This window comes from Anopheles bellator, chromosome 1, assembly GCF_943735745.2.
Source record: "Anopheles bellator chromosome 1, idAnoBellAS_SP24_06.2, whole genome shotgun sequence".
Lineage (NCBI taxonomy): Eukaryota > Metazoa > Arthropoda > Insecta > Diptera > Culicidae > Anopheles > Anopheles bellator.
This window is the reverse complement of record NC_071285.1, coordinates 27,508,073-27,520,725: the sequence shown is the minus strand read 5'-3', so window position 1 is coordinate 27,520,725 and position 12,653 is coordinate 27,508,073.

Here is a 12,653-nt window from a genome sequence, read left to right as displayed (position 1 = left end):
AGAGCTTAATTGTTGACGTATTAATTGAATTTTACGCTAATTTTTTAACCCATCCCCGTGCGTCTTTGTGCGTGTTTCTGTGTTTCTCGTAATTGAATTGACCAATTGCCTCGCGGCCCTCGTGCGGCTGGCATTTGTAATTACACATTAGCAACCGCGTTTACAGCGCGGTACTGATTTTAAGTGGATGCCATTTGGATGGATCCGGTTCCGGAAAAATGAAAACAAACTAATATTCGCCTTTTTACCCCGTGTAGCCACGATTTATGTTAATTGCTTGGCCTCAAAACATAAATCGGTTATGGGATGCAATGATAACGCTCATTCAGCAAAATATGTTCGGCCCATACGTTGTGGTTCGCCTGCTCGAGGGAATCAAATTTAAATTCTAATTCAAAACTTCAGCTTAAGATTTCGTCGGAAACGCAATATCTAACAAGCCGCCCACGAATGGCCATTTTCCGTTGGGAAATCGTTGCTAATAAGCGTGCCCCAAAACACGATTTGGGCCCCCCGGTTGGGGTTCGATTTCGGAGCACCACCGATTCCTCCAATCCGGAATCCAATCCGGAACAGCAAAGTGGGACCCCAAATCACTCGACAAAAAACATCGATATCCCATCCGGAATGCCGTATAATATACCATTTTTGGGTGGAGGGGACCCAATGTGGATCGCTTTGTTTTCTGCTCAACCGAAGCACTTCTTCCTTTGGGGAAGAAATTTTCCCCCAAATCTCTAAGATGGTCTCGAACCGCAAACTGCGGTTTTCAGCAGCATCTTGAGGTTATCCGTTTTTTCCGTCCCTCCCATTTTGGGTTGCAGGATAATCGAGTTGAAGTCTCCCCACACTAGCCGGACCCAAAGGACCCAAAGGACCCAAAGGATTTGCCGGGGCTTCCTATCATTTTTCTGGGCGTGCGAAAGGATGGGATTACGAACTGGTGTGTTGGTTTCCGTCTGTATATGTGTGGGACGCATCGGTTTCGGTGTTGCCAGCAACATCGCCAACATCAATTTGCAGTTCGCTAGCGCTCACGGAAGCGCCAATTCACGCCAATGTTCGATCGAAATCGTATTTAAGCTTAATTCATCCACTATCCAGGCGGCAGCCGAACGTTTCGCAACCGCAATCGCAGAGGATCATTTGAAGGACTTGCAAGGATGTTACCGCTTCCGTTGGCCCTTTGAAGTACCGGAGCCCGGCGCGTAAGGTGCGATACCCGAAACACAGATGGGAGCCTGGTGCCTCGGCTGATTGAATTTCCCTGATCCTTTTTAGTACGGTTCCGGTTCAGTCAAGTTCTTAGGTGGCAACCGCGATCCGTTTCTCGCACGCTCCGGAAACCCATTAAAGTCCCGGCAGTAATCCTGCATTGACACTAGGATCGCTTCCGCTGTAAGTTCTTGTTTGCTTTCACACGTTATTTTGTATTTATTCATCTCTTTTTTTTTTGCTCAACTCTGAATCTTTTTTGCGGGGATGAGTTGCTCCCTAACGCAGTTCGAGTTCGTTTACTAATCGCCCAAAACAGCCGTCACTTGTCGAAATTTCACAGTGCCATTGGCTAAAGATTTACTCCAAAATGGAGGTAATTAAAAACATAATGTGATACTTGTAAGAAAGCATCAATTCGCAAAGTAAGACTCAAACACCTCGATGTAACAAATAAAGTAATAAAGGGTCTCACGTATTAATGGGAATTTTCGGAAGTTATTGCAGTCCAGCACACTATTTGATTGCAGTCCGTGAGTGTTAAACCCGGAACGGTGGTCAGCAACGTTATCGTTGATCAGAGTGACGGTCGTCTGTCGTCGAGGCTGCTTGAAGCCATCCCGTTTTTGCTCGCTATACTCGCGAAAGCGAACTGTAAATACATAAATTCGCATGAAGGGAAAACGGTAGCAACGACAAACAACGGGAATGGCTATCACACGAAAAAACCAGAAAGATCGCTTCGAATCGAATTAATTACAATCGCTGGCCAGACACGCGAAGTTTTTACGGTGATTTCCCTTCGGAAAGTTTGGGCAAATGACGAAGGTGAGAGAGAGAGAGAGAGAGCGAGAGGGATAAAAGCAAACGGAATCAGTTTGATTTGGTCAATTCCGACGGCTTCAGGGCCCAAAAAATATAGCCCCAATGTGGACGCAAAATAAAAGTAATTTGCCAGCGCACAAGTTTCGTCAAGCGAAACGGTTGGATTTTACAGATTTGGTCCGCTCGAGCGTAACACGATTCGCGATCAGTCATCATCACTGCCACGAGTGGGGTGCGTTTTGTTTTATTTTAGCATGCATTTTCATGAACCTTTTAAGTGCTTCCTTTTATCACTTTAGGTGAAATTTGTTGCCACGTAACACAAGAAGGAGAACCCGTATGTCCGCGGCATGGTTTATTGCGGATCAACTTCATTATCGGTGTTTGAACGGACGCTACACGGAGTAACGCGCCGTGACTTCGACGAGCTTCGCGATTACATAATAAGACAAACACAAAAAAACACAACAGAACGGTGAATCATACTTTCGAAGTCATAATTTTGCGCCACTCACATCATATTTTAACGGGACAAATGCCAGCGGTCTGCGTTTGATGAACAGGGTGGCCCTTCGCATTGCCAGCTGTCTGGTGGTTCCTTCCAAAAAAACCATTTTTTTGCTTTATTTTATTGCTTTTCTTTATTTTTCCCATCAATTCGCTAAAGTTCCCTGTGTTTATTTTCGATTCCTTATTCAAATCCATGATAACGTGGCTGTGTCCTTCTGTGTCCATCTTAACCATGCCCATGTGTCTTTTGGGACCATTTCATCTCGTGGTCTTACTAAACTTTTACAGGTCTTAAACAGCACTTATTTCGAGCAACCCTGTCAAACTTTTGCCAACCTTCAACTGGAGGCAACAAAATGAAAACGAACGAACAACAACGAAATTACTCACCGCAAACGCGCGAGTGTGTGTTTGTGAGCATGTACGTGACACCGATCCAGGATTCGTTAATGTTTTATCATTATTTAATTTATGCTATGATTAATGAATCGGCAGATGATATTAATGCTGCTGTGTGTGCGTTGTTTACCGATCGAACAGGTCGCCGTTCGCCCAGGACCGCACGGTCCTGTGTACTCAATTTTTTCTTCGTTTCGTTTTTTGGTGTTTTATTGTGGATTCAGTTTTCCGTCGCACTATCGTTGTGGTGGCCATATTTTCATTCAATTCCTGTTGCCTTTTTTGCCTCGCTTTTCTCTCACAGTTTTATGTACAAAAACCATTGCCCCAGAAGTAATGCGTTTCCTGAAAATGACAAACAGACCTCCGGCATAATGACAAACAGACCTCCGGAAGGTAAGGAAAATGTGTACCAACCACACACTGTTTGTATCCTTTTTATGCACACAACACAAGCAGACTTTCAATTTTGAACCTCTTCTTCTCTTGTTTTAGGGGACAATATTTCGTTACTTTGTTTCATTGAACGGGTTAAGAATAATGATTAAGTTTCATTACCATTATTAATAACACTACGCCAAAGGCCAATAAAGAGCAAAAAACCGAAATGGGACGAACGGACACAGAGCAACTACTTCTCAGGAAAGAAGTATTTCTTCAAAATTAAAGTCTCTCCACTCAAGGGCGATCATCACCATCATCGTGATGGCGAATGAAAGGTAATCATCATCAGCAGCCCTACACACGAACAAACACGGGCAGCGATGCAGCGTACAGAAGGCAGCAGAGGGCTAGACTCGAAAATGGGGTGCACCATACAAAGAAAATGTGAAGCGCCAATGAAAACGCCCGAAAAAGAAAACAATGAAAGAACTGCTAACGAATAAATAATTCTACATTCCAAATGAAGCGGTGGAAAATTAAGGATAATGAAAAGCAAACGCCCGGCGAACGGCACACGACGCAAGCTTCTCGACGGCGCCGAACTTCTGCCAAAGGCCTTGGACTCAGCTGTGTAGGGCTCAGCGAGCCGAGTAAGCGCTGAGCTGAGGCAAGGCAACGTAATTCTGATTTGCGAGATTGCAATATCAATTTAGTTTTATCCGAGAAATCGGGAGCCATTTTGGAGCCACTGGTTCCAACCTGTCCCCTGTAACAGGGGAACATCCCAAGAAGGAGCTGCCATTGTTGCCGGCAAACAGTGTTAAGTGTGAGACCCCGCACACGGGTTGCCCACATCCTGACGCCGGTGATTACGAGTTTCGAGCAGTGCGCCTAAACTTATGCAATGACAAAACACTATCTTCCTTCGATTAAATTACCTTTTCCTTGAGCCATTTCGAAGTTGGTGCGGTTTAAAGTTTTGAAAATTAGCTCTCTCTAGCTTCGGTTCGTCACTGCAACCGTTTGGAGGTCGGTGAAAGGTTCCTCCGTGTACGGGTCGCTGATTTTTCATTCCACTTTTAATAAATGCTCCACTGTTTCGCACTCGACAGCAAGTGCCATTTCGCAGAACGGTTGTGAAACACACTCAGGCGGGTGATAATAAATGGCAGTTGATAATTTTCCCGCAAAGTGTTGCCACTTGTCAGCCACTTTTCAGCGCTGGAGGAAAACAAATACTCATCAATCTTAAAACGCGTATTACCTCAGTAGCTCTCTCACCTGGGCCATATAGCTCTCGAGGGTAGAGTTCGTAAGTGGATCATTCATAAAAACGGGCGGATTAACGGTCAAAATGGTTAAAGAACGCTGGCGATGCTTGATAGTTTGATTCAAATTAAAGAACTTTGTTTGCCGCTCGGTGAGTGCAACGTCGTAAGACGTTGAAACAGAGGTGATAATGGAAACAAGTGTCTGTGAAATGTATCATCGGATACTGTTCTGCCGCACACGAGACATTGATAGCTCTGCGGAAGATCCCTAAGCATCGTTCGAAAGACGAACCGACCAAGATTAGTGGGGTAGAACCCACAAAACGGTCTTCTCCCAAACTATTGGCTCTTGCACCCAAATGGCATTGTTTGTGACCGCCCAAACTCTAAACCCCGACAACCACGACGACAAATGGAAATGTATTAACTTTTCACTTACGAAGCAATTTTTCCCTTTTGCACCGTTTGCCAGGCACCGCGGCACCAAGGACCCGACCACCGGAAGATATCCGCGAATTTCTGGTCGACGCGATTCCGGAACGGGCGGCGAAACCCACATCGCCGCGGGGAAAACCCGAGCACACGGAACGAAACCACAGGAGCACACTGGCCCGGCAGTTCTACGTCCAATTCTAAAGTGTCAACGTCGCTTCCGTACACGTGTTCACGCTGCTGCTGCTGGAGGGTGGTGGGTTTTCTTTTAATGTTTTTGCCCCATTTCCTCCGTTTGGTCCCGCTTGCCGAACGCAAGACAAATGACACGGGTTATTTATGTTTACTTTGGCCACAAATATTTCACCACGCCCGGGCCCTGTCGTGGCGAGAGTTTGTTTCTCGTTATTTCCCTGTGTCGGTTGTCGGTGACCCGAATGAACCACGGTTTTCTGTAGTCCACTTTTGCATCCTCTAGCGCCCTCTACGGTATCAGTCGCGTTGTGTTAGCTTTGTGAAACTATTTTTCATTTCCGGAGTTCCGGAACCGGGACCAACTTTTATCGATTTTCGCCTTGGGTCGGTTCATACCTGTCGTCTTTCATTAGCATCGGTTGAGAGTGAGGCTTAAATTTGACAAAGTAAGACAGAATGCTGAGTCCCATCCTAACGAATGACGCATACTGTTATTATGATCCAGAAGAATTTCATTTGAGTGCAATGCAATGCAATGCAATCTTCAAGCTGCGTGCAGCACATGAGAAACACAACCCTACGCCGGTTACATATCGTCGACCTACATACATTGTGACAATATAGTACCCGGAAATTTGTGATTTAAAAAAAATGCTTTATTCGATTTTCGATTATTTTGTAGCGTTAGATTGCTACACATGTCAGTTACTTATGGCGAAAAGTTCGGCCATTTTAAATTATCACTTGATCTTTGACAGCTGTTTTACTGTGCTCGTGTCTTGACCCATCGGCGATTTTTTTCTCTTCCAAAAAATGGATGGCAAGGAATCTATATAAAATTTTGTGTAGAAAACGAATAGATAGATCTAGGTCAATAACGAATATTACTTGCAAGTTATGCGCAATTTGCGCGAAGCAATCCGCCAAAAACGCGAAATCCAAAACTGAAACCCAAATGTCGTGAAATTTTTTGAACAGACCTCGTGTATACACCAGGCAGCGTATACACCAGTATAGACCATGCACCAGGAACAGACCAGGCAGCAGGCGCCTGCCAGTGGGCAGGCGGCAGGCGGCAGGCGCCTGCCAGTGGGCAGGCGTTCAACAGGAACAGGAAGGCGTCCAACAGGAAGTGGGTAGGGAAACCGATCGGACGTCATCTTGAAGTCCGATCCTCTGAAACGCCGGGTAGTCGAGAAATGAGAATGAAATGGGGTGTGGCGAAGCTCGTCGGGACCTGCTAGTTTGCAATAAAGTATTTACATTATGCAGCCCCCGCGAGATGTTATAATTACCGTATTTTTCTGTGTATAACGCGCACCCATATTTTAAGAGAAAAAAATTGGAAAAAAAGTTTTTTATTATACATTTTTCAGATATGTGATATCCAACAAATATCAAATGATAATAATGTATTATTCTAAATGTTCTTTAAATATTCTAAAGTAGACTAAAGATAAAATGCGTATGCATTGCAAAAGACATACTAGTATTTTATATTTCGTAATAATCTGCAAACTCAGATTCACTGCTGTCTGACAAATTGATATTCTCTAATTACTCTTCAATGTACTCCTCATTGTCACTCTCTGAAGAGTTCTCATAAATTGCGATATCTTCAGATCCATCCATAGCATTGCTGATGTCACATTTTTTTTAATGATTTCACAACAACTTCTGTTTTAACTCCCTGCCATGACTTAATGACGATATTGTATGGATAATTATATTCCTAACAAATGTTTCATTTAATAATTTATTCAATAATACCATAAAATATGTACCTAAAAGGGCACATTTGTATACTTAGAGGAGACAAAATTTTTACTACCTTTGTATAACGCCCACCCAGATATTGGAGCTAAAAAAATTGGGAAAAAGGTGCGCGTTATACACGGAAAAATACGGTATGTCAGCAGGACCCAGCGCAGCCCTGCGAGTGTTGAGTGAATCTATCGAAAAGTTGTGACTATTACGGAAAGCCTTAACGATATTATGAGCTACAATGTTAAAATTCCAACCTTTCAACGTTAAATGAAAAAAGGTTTTACAATTGTGGAGCGCTTGAAGTACACTTGTTGTAAGTTTGGTAAAACATTTTACAAACTAGAAAGCTTTCAACCAAGATTTAAAAGATTTCCGTTACCAGATGCGTTCTCGTCAAAATCCATCCATATTTAATCCATAATCCATATTTTCAATAGGTCACCAGGTAGTATCGCGGAGGTAGCCCAAGTTCCCCTTATTAGAAAGAGATCTGGCTGTCCTCTTTGCTTCCCCGTCGAAATTAGTGGTCAGATGCTGATCGCTGATTGGTGCGATACCCGATCTTCTCTGAGAGCTGATCTGCCAGGGTGACCAGATGAGATCGCTGAATAAAATTAATTTATTTCATATAAGAAAGTATGTTTTTGCGGCTCCAGAAAATCGATCTTTTCGGGTCGCCTGGGCGGGACGGCGTTGTATTTAATAGTTCGTGGAGCGAATTTTTCCGATTTGCAGCAACCGCCAAGACTCTGCGTCAATCGGTCAAGTGGTCAATCAGGGTACGTTACCTACTCTGACGCTGTTAAAAAAAATATATTGGTTCATTGATTGAATAATTGATTCTAATAATAAATAAATAAATCGATTCTCTCGCAACAGACAATCGCCCTCCAGACGATTTTATTGCGATCGTTGCAACCAACATTAAAACAAAATTTTCCTCTAAATTCTGCAATTCAAAATTTAAATTGGTATTGAAAATGAAAACTTATGAGCCGCAGGTTTTCGAACCATTCGGCCATTGCCGAATATAGCCGCGGCATATTGCCATCGAAATTTCTTAAGCTTTCCGTATAAATGTTCGCCGTATACATAAATTTTGTTCGCGAAATAAAAGAACTTCATTCAGCCTGGCATTTGATTTACACTCCCCCACCGGAACGAACGGTCCGAGCGGTGGTGGAAAATTGAATTTAACAATAATACGGTTTGTCCGTCGTCTGCCAGTCGGACGTGATGTTGCTGGTTCGAAAGAACAGCTAATCTGGCTGCAGGCCTCCTTTTTAGACCGAAGGCCTCACACCAATTGGCGTGCTCCAGCACGCTCCGCACAACATGGTGGACGGGACGGGATGGATGGATAATCTCCCTGGGGACGCTCCCGCGAAGCACCCTGGCACAGATTGCCGGTACAACCGTCGCCGTGCTCGCCAGTGATCAGCCTGAGCTGGGTGATTCCAACAACCTAATCTGCAGCAAACGAACCGCCGGACACCGGCCCAGCGGACGGTGGAAAGTGATGCGATAAAAAGTCCCCGAGGAAATTAAACTTTATGGATTTTCATATTAAAACAATATCTCATAAGACGAACTTCGGCTGGGCGCGTCGTGCGGATTGAAAAATGCTTCCCAACCCAAAAACAATCGAGAGGCACCGGGTCGGGTCGGATCGAGGGCTGCCGTGACCAGGGGAAACACCAGATTGCACGCCGGAGCCGTGCAACATGCATTCCATGAACCGATGCACCGGAAATCTGTTGGCAGCCAGCTCTATTCCGATTTCCGGCATCAACAATTTGTATGCTGCCGGCACCCGAGTATGTGTGTGGGTTCTGGAGCGGTTTAATTATCTGTATAATTGCATTAAAATATGGCTGTCAGTCGCAGCCTCCGACTCCGTAACGGGCATTTGGCAGTGACAGGACTCCTTGGCTTTGGCAGTGAGCGGCTGGTCAGCAATCTTTCTTGCGATTGTTTTATATCGCCTATTTTATTTATTTTATGGTCAGCTTTAAAGGCCAGCCTCTCTATCTTCTCTTGGCACAGTACTCTCGATTGATCGTTCAGCGATAAGACGAATAAATGTTGGGAAGGAATTTACCAAACTTGATTAGAAATCACTTGGGCCGTACTCTCCACTAGAAGTCATAGAACAGAAAAAGATTAATGAATGACTCGATTCTCAAAGAAATCCGTATAAACAAGGTACACTGGTTCTATTGTTTTCGAGACAAATACTGAGAAGCAAAAAATGTTAAAAAGTGTATTAAATTAATTACCAAACAAAAAAAGACAAATAAATTCGTAACCTAACAGGGTTTTCGTTTGATACTCTGGTCAAAAAATTTTGGCGTGTAAATTTGATTTAAAACGCCAGCCCGAAAAATTGTTTGAACAAAATCCAAGGATCAAATTGTTGCGCAAAACAGGATGCAAGAAGCGAAGGATTCGTTTTACATTTTCTTTCGAATCGGGCAGACACTCCAGGATAGAATGTTCGGAAATTCTTCCCAACCGTTTTGAATGTAACCGGCGCCGTTATTGTCGCCTTTGCTAAAATGCCGCCCATCGTCACCTGATCCTGACATACCTTTCAAACCTTTCAAAAGGTTAAAAATATCGCTTACTTACGCGGGCCAAAATCCACTCGGAAACCCAACCCCCCGGGGGAGATCAAAGCCGCTCCCAATTGGCCGGTGTTCGTGATTTCAGCGAACCACTCCCGACAACATTCTAGCAACTATGAGCCCACCACATCCCAAAGCACCGTGATTGATGCCGTGTCACTAAACGCTTTCGACCCCCCCCCAAAGATCAACTGGCCGCCGGCCACCGGCTGCGGATAACATTCATCGCCTGCCTGCGAAGGACGGGAGCATAAATTTCTGCCGAATATCAATAGCATTTCATTGGAAATTCCGCGTCCATCGCCGTTCGCTTTCGCTTCTTGAGTGTCCCCCGGCCTCAAATCGCTCGGCGTTTGTTTTATGCTCCGCTATCTGCGTGTCGGTGCGTGTGTGTGTTGGCTGTCATCGAACACGGATATCAGGATTCCCATAATCTTTACCCCCGGGTCCCGGGTCCCAGGACGAAGCCCCCCGGAAGACCCAGAGCCATTATTGACATCTGTAGCCGCTGTGTTGTGTTCCTCTCCCGAGTGTATTCGAAGCATTTCCGCTTTCCGACCCGAAAGGCATCCTCTCGCCGAAGGCATTTACACCGCCACCAAAGTTTTCCACCCAAACCGATGTCGAAGGAATGTGGCGCGGCTGTGACAATGTTGCCCGCGCGCCGCGAAGGACAAAGCTGGGGCGTAAAAGATTTAAATAATATGCTGCTCCACCGAAATGGCAAACATCACCCCACAGGACCCACCCGAGCAAAGTGGCGTGGAGGTCCTGCCGACACCGATCGGAATCTGATAGTGTGATAGCCCGGCAAATCGGAATCGATCACGCAGCCGCAGGCGGATCCGGATCCTTAGACGACACCAGCAGCAGCAGCCGGTTTTATTGGCTCCAAAGTGTGTGTTCTGTATTTTATTCGCGTTCTTCGTTTTCGTCAGTGGTCGCCACGGACCGATCCGGGCATACATATTCATGATAGATAATGATAATAATTCCTGACACATCAATAACCATCAATATTCCGGTCCGGGTTTTTATCCGTGACGACGACGGTTGTGGAGAGCATTTTGAATAATTCCCTGCTACCGAGAAAAGCCCAGCGAGCCAGTTAGGTGGAAATGGACGTGGGATAGGGTCACAGAGGGGAGGGGGCTAATGGGTCTCCCGCTCCCGGGCAGATGGTCAGCTTGAGTGAGTGCCATAATAAAACCAAAATTAATAGTATCGACCGCGCTTTGGTGCGCCAACACGTTATCGGTAAAGAATTATGAGATGAGTAAAGCATGTCCATCACTCCACCCATCCAAAGTGCTCCCAATTGGACGACCTTGAATTGAAGATCAAAATAAAGACTTATTGTCTTACGAGAAAAAGGTCCTTCCTGCTGTTGCTGTGAATTTTGTGTGTTGTGTTTTGTGGACTCGAAACATTAGCTCACTTGCGGCACACAGTGAACCGTAGCTTTATCGGCCTCTTTTGGACCTATAAAATTTGTCATCTATCCATGTCCGAAACGAGGCCCTTGAAAGCTACCGACACCAACAGCAGCTACGGTCAATCGTGCCAATTCCAATGAACCGTTTTGCGCTATTTTCTGAGATATGTTTTAGATAAACGCCCGAAAGTATGCAATCCACTCTAATGCTCCAAATTAACGCTTATGATCCTTACTGGGGAGCTACATTAAGCGTAACGTAGTGTTTTTGACATTAACGATTAATGCCAAACTGCTGCGCCTCTGTCAAAACGTTTACGGGTCGGCCGAAGCGTAAACCCGAGCGTAATTATTTTTTTCATACGCTTTGCTTACAAACAGAGGATAATTTAAGTTCTTATTTGCTGGTGTAGCAACAAAATCGGAAAAAACAGAAAAAAATATTCACAAATCAATTAATTTCTCCTCTATTTCTATTTTCTCGGACCAAAAACACGAACGTAAACACGTTTCACATTTCGTTTTTAATTTTTTGCTGCCACACGAAGCGTAAACGTTTTGACATTACAAATTAATTTTACGCTAGTTTTCACGCCTCGTGTGGCCCCCTAGTTAGACTCTTTCAGAGCTCTATTTCTATAACAACTAAAAAACAAACAAAATTTCCATTAAAAATTACTAAGGTGACTAAAATTTAAAAAAAAATTAGAAACACTATTAATTACAACTTGACCTACTGTACCAATTCAGAAACGAAAATACGTGGACACGTAACATAAAAAAGCCTTATAAAAATAAAATAACGAATTGAAGAGAGTTTACAAACTAATCGTTGATTTTTCGTTTGATGAAAGCAACTAATTGCAATTCACGTAATAGCCAAATGATATTTTTAAAAGGAGAAAACCCGAAAACAGCACGTTTTCCACTGCTTACGATAAGACGTTCCGCGTGGCGCAGATGCTGGTTGTGAATCATTGCAATCTGCTGCTGCTGGCCACTCTACCGACCACTGTTGCGCTCTCATGCATCATCGACCGCCGGCAGCAGCTCGCCACCGGTAGCCAGCTCATTAGCCTTTCCTACCGTAGCGCTAGCCAACCGTCACCTTCCATTTGCGTAACTGGACTACATAAATTTGCCGCACAACACAACAAACCCATTTTCGGCGGTGGCCGTTATTTTCAATTTTCGTTCGCACAGTGTCACACCCAGTGGTCCGCTGTGGTCCACTGCTCTTTATGAGTATCTCCGGGACAGGCGGGTCGAAAAACGTAGTACATGCACAAGTCCTCCAGCGTGACTAGCCGCTGAAAGTTTTGCCAGGGGATTAGCCTAAAAGATGGCAGCCGGGAACGGAAGCCGACCAAACGGGAGGCGACCAAAGTCAACGTCAGCGTGTGCATTATGATTTTGCTTTTAATCTCCTCGTTTTAATTTGATACAGTTTCCTGCAGAACGCCACGGACAACGGACAACGCCGCTACTCTGCTGCCCCGGGGTCCCACCCAAGACATCGGAGCAACGGACGAAGAAGAAACCTAACAAGAGCCAACATATGAGTCCACTCAGCCTCGGCCTAGAATGTTAATC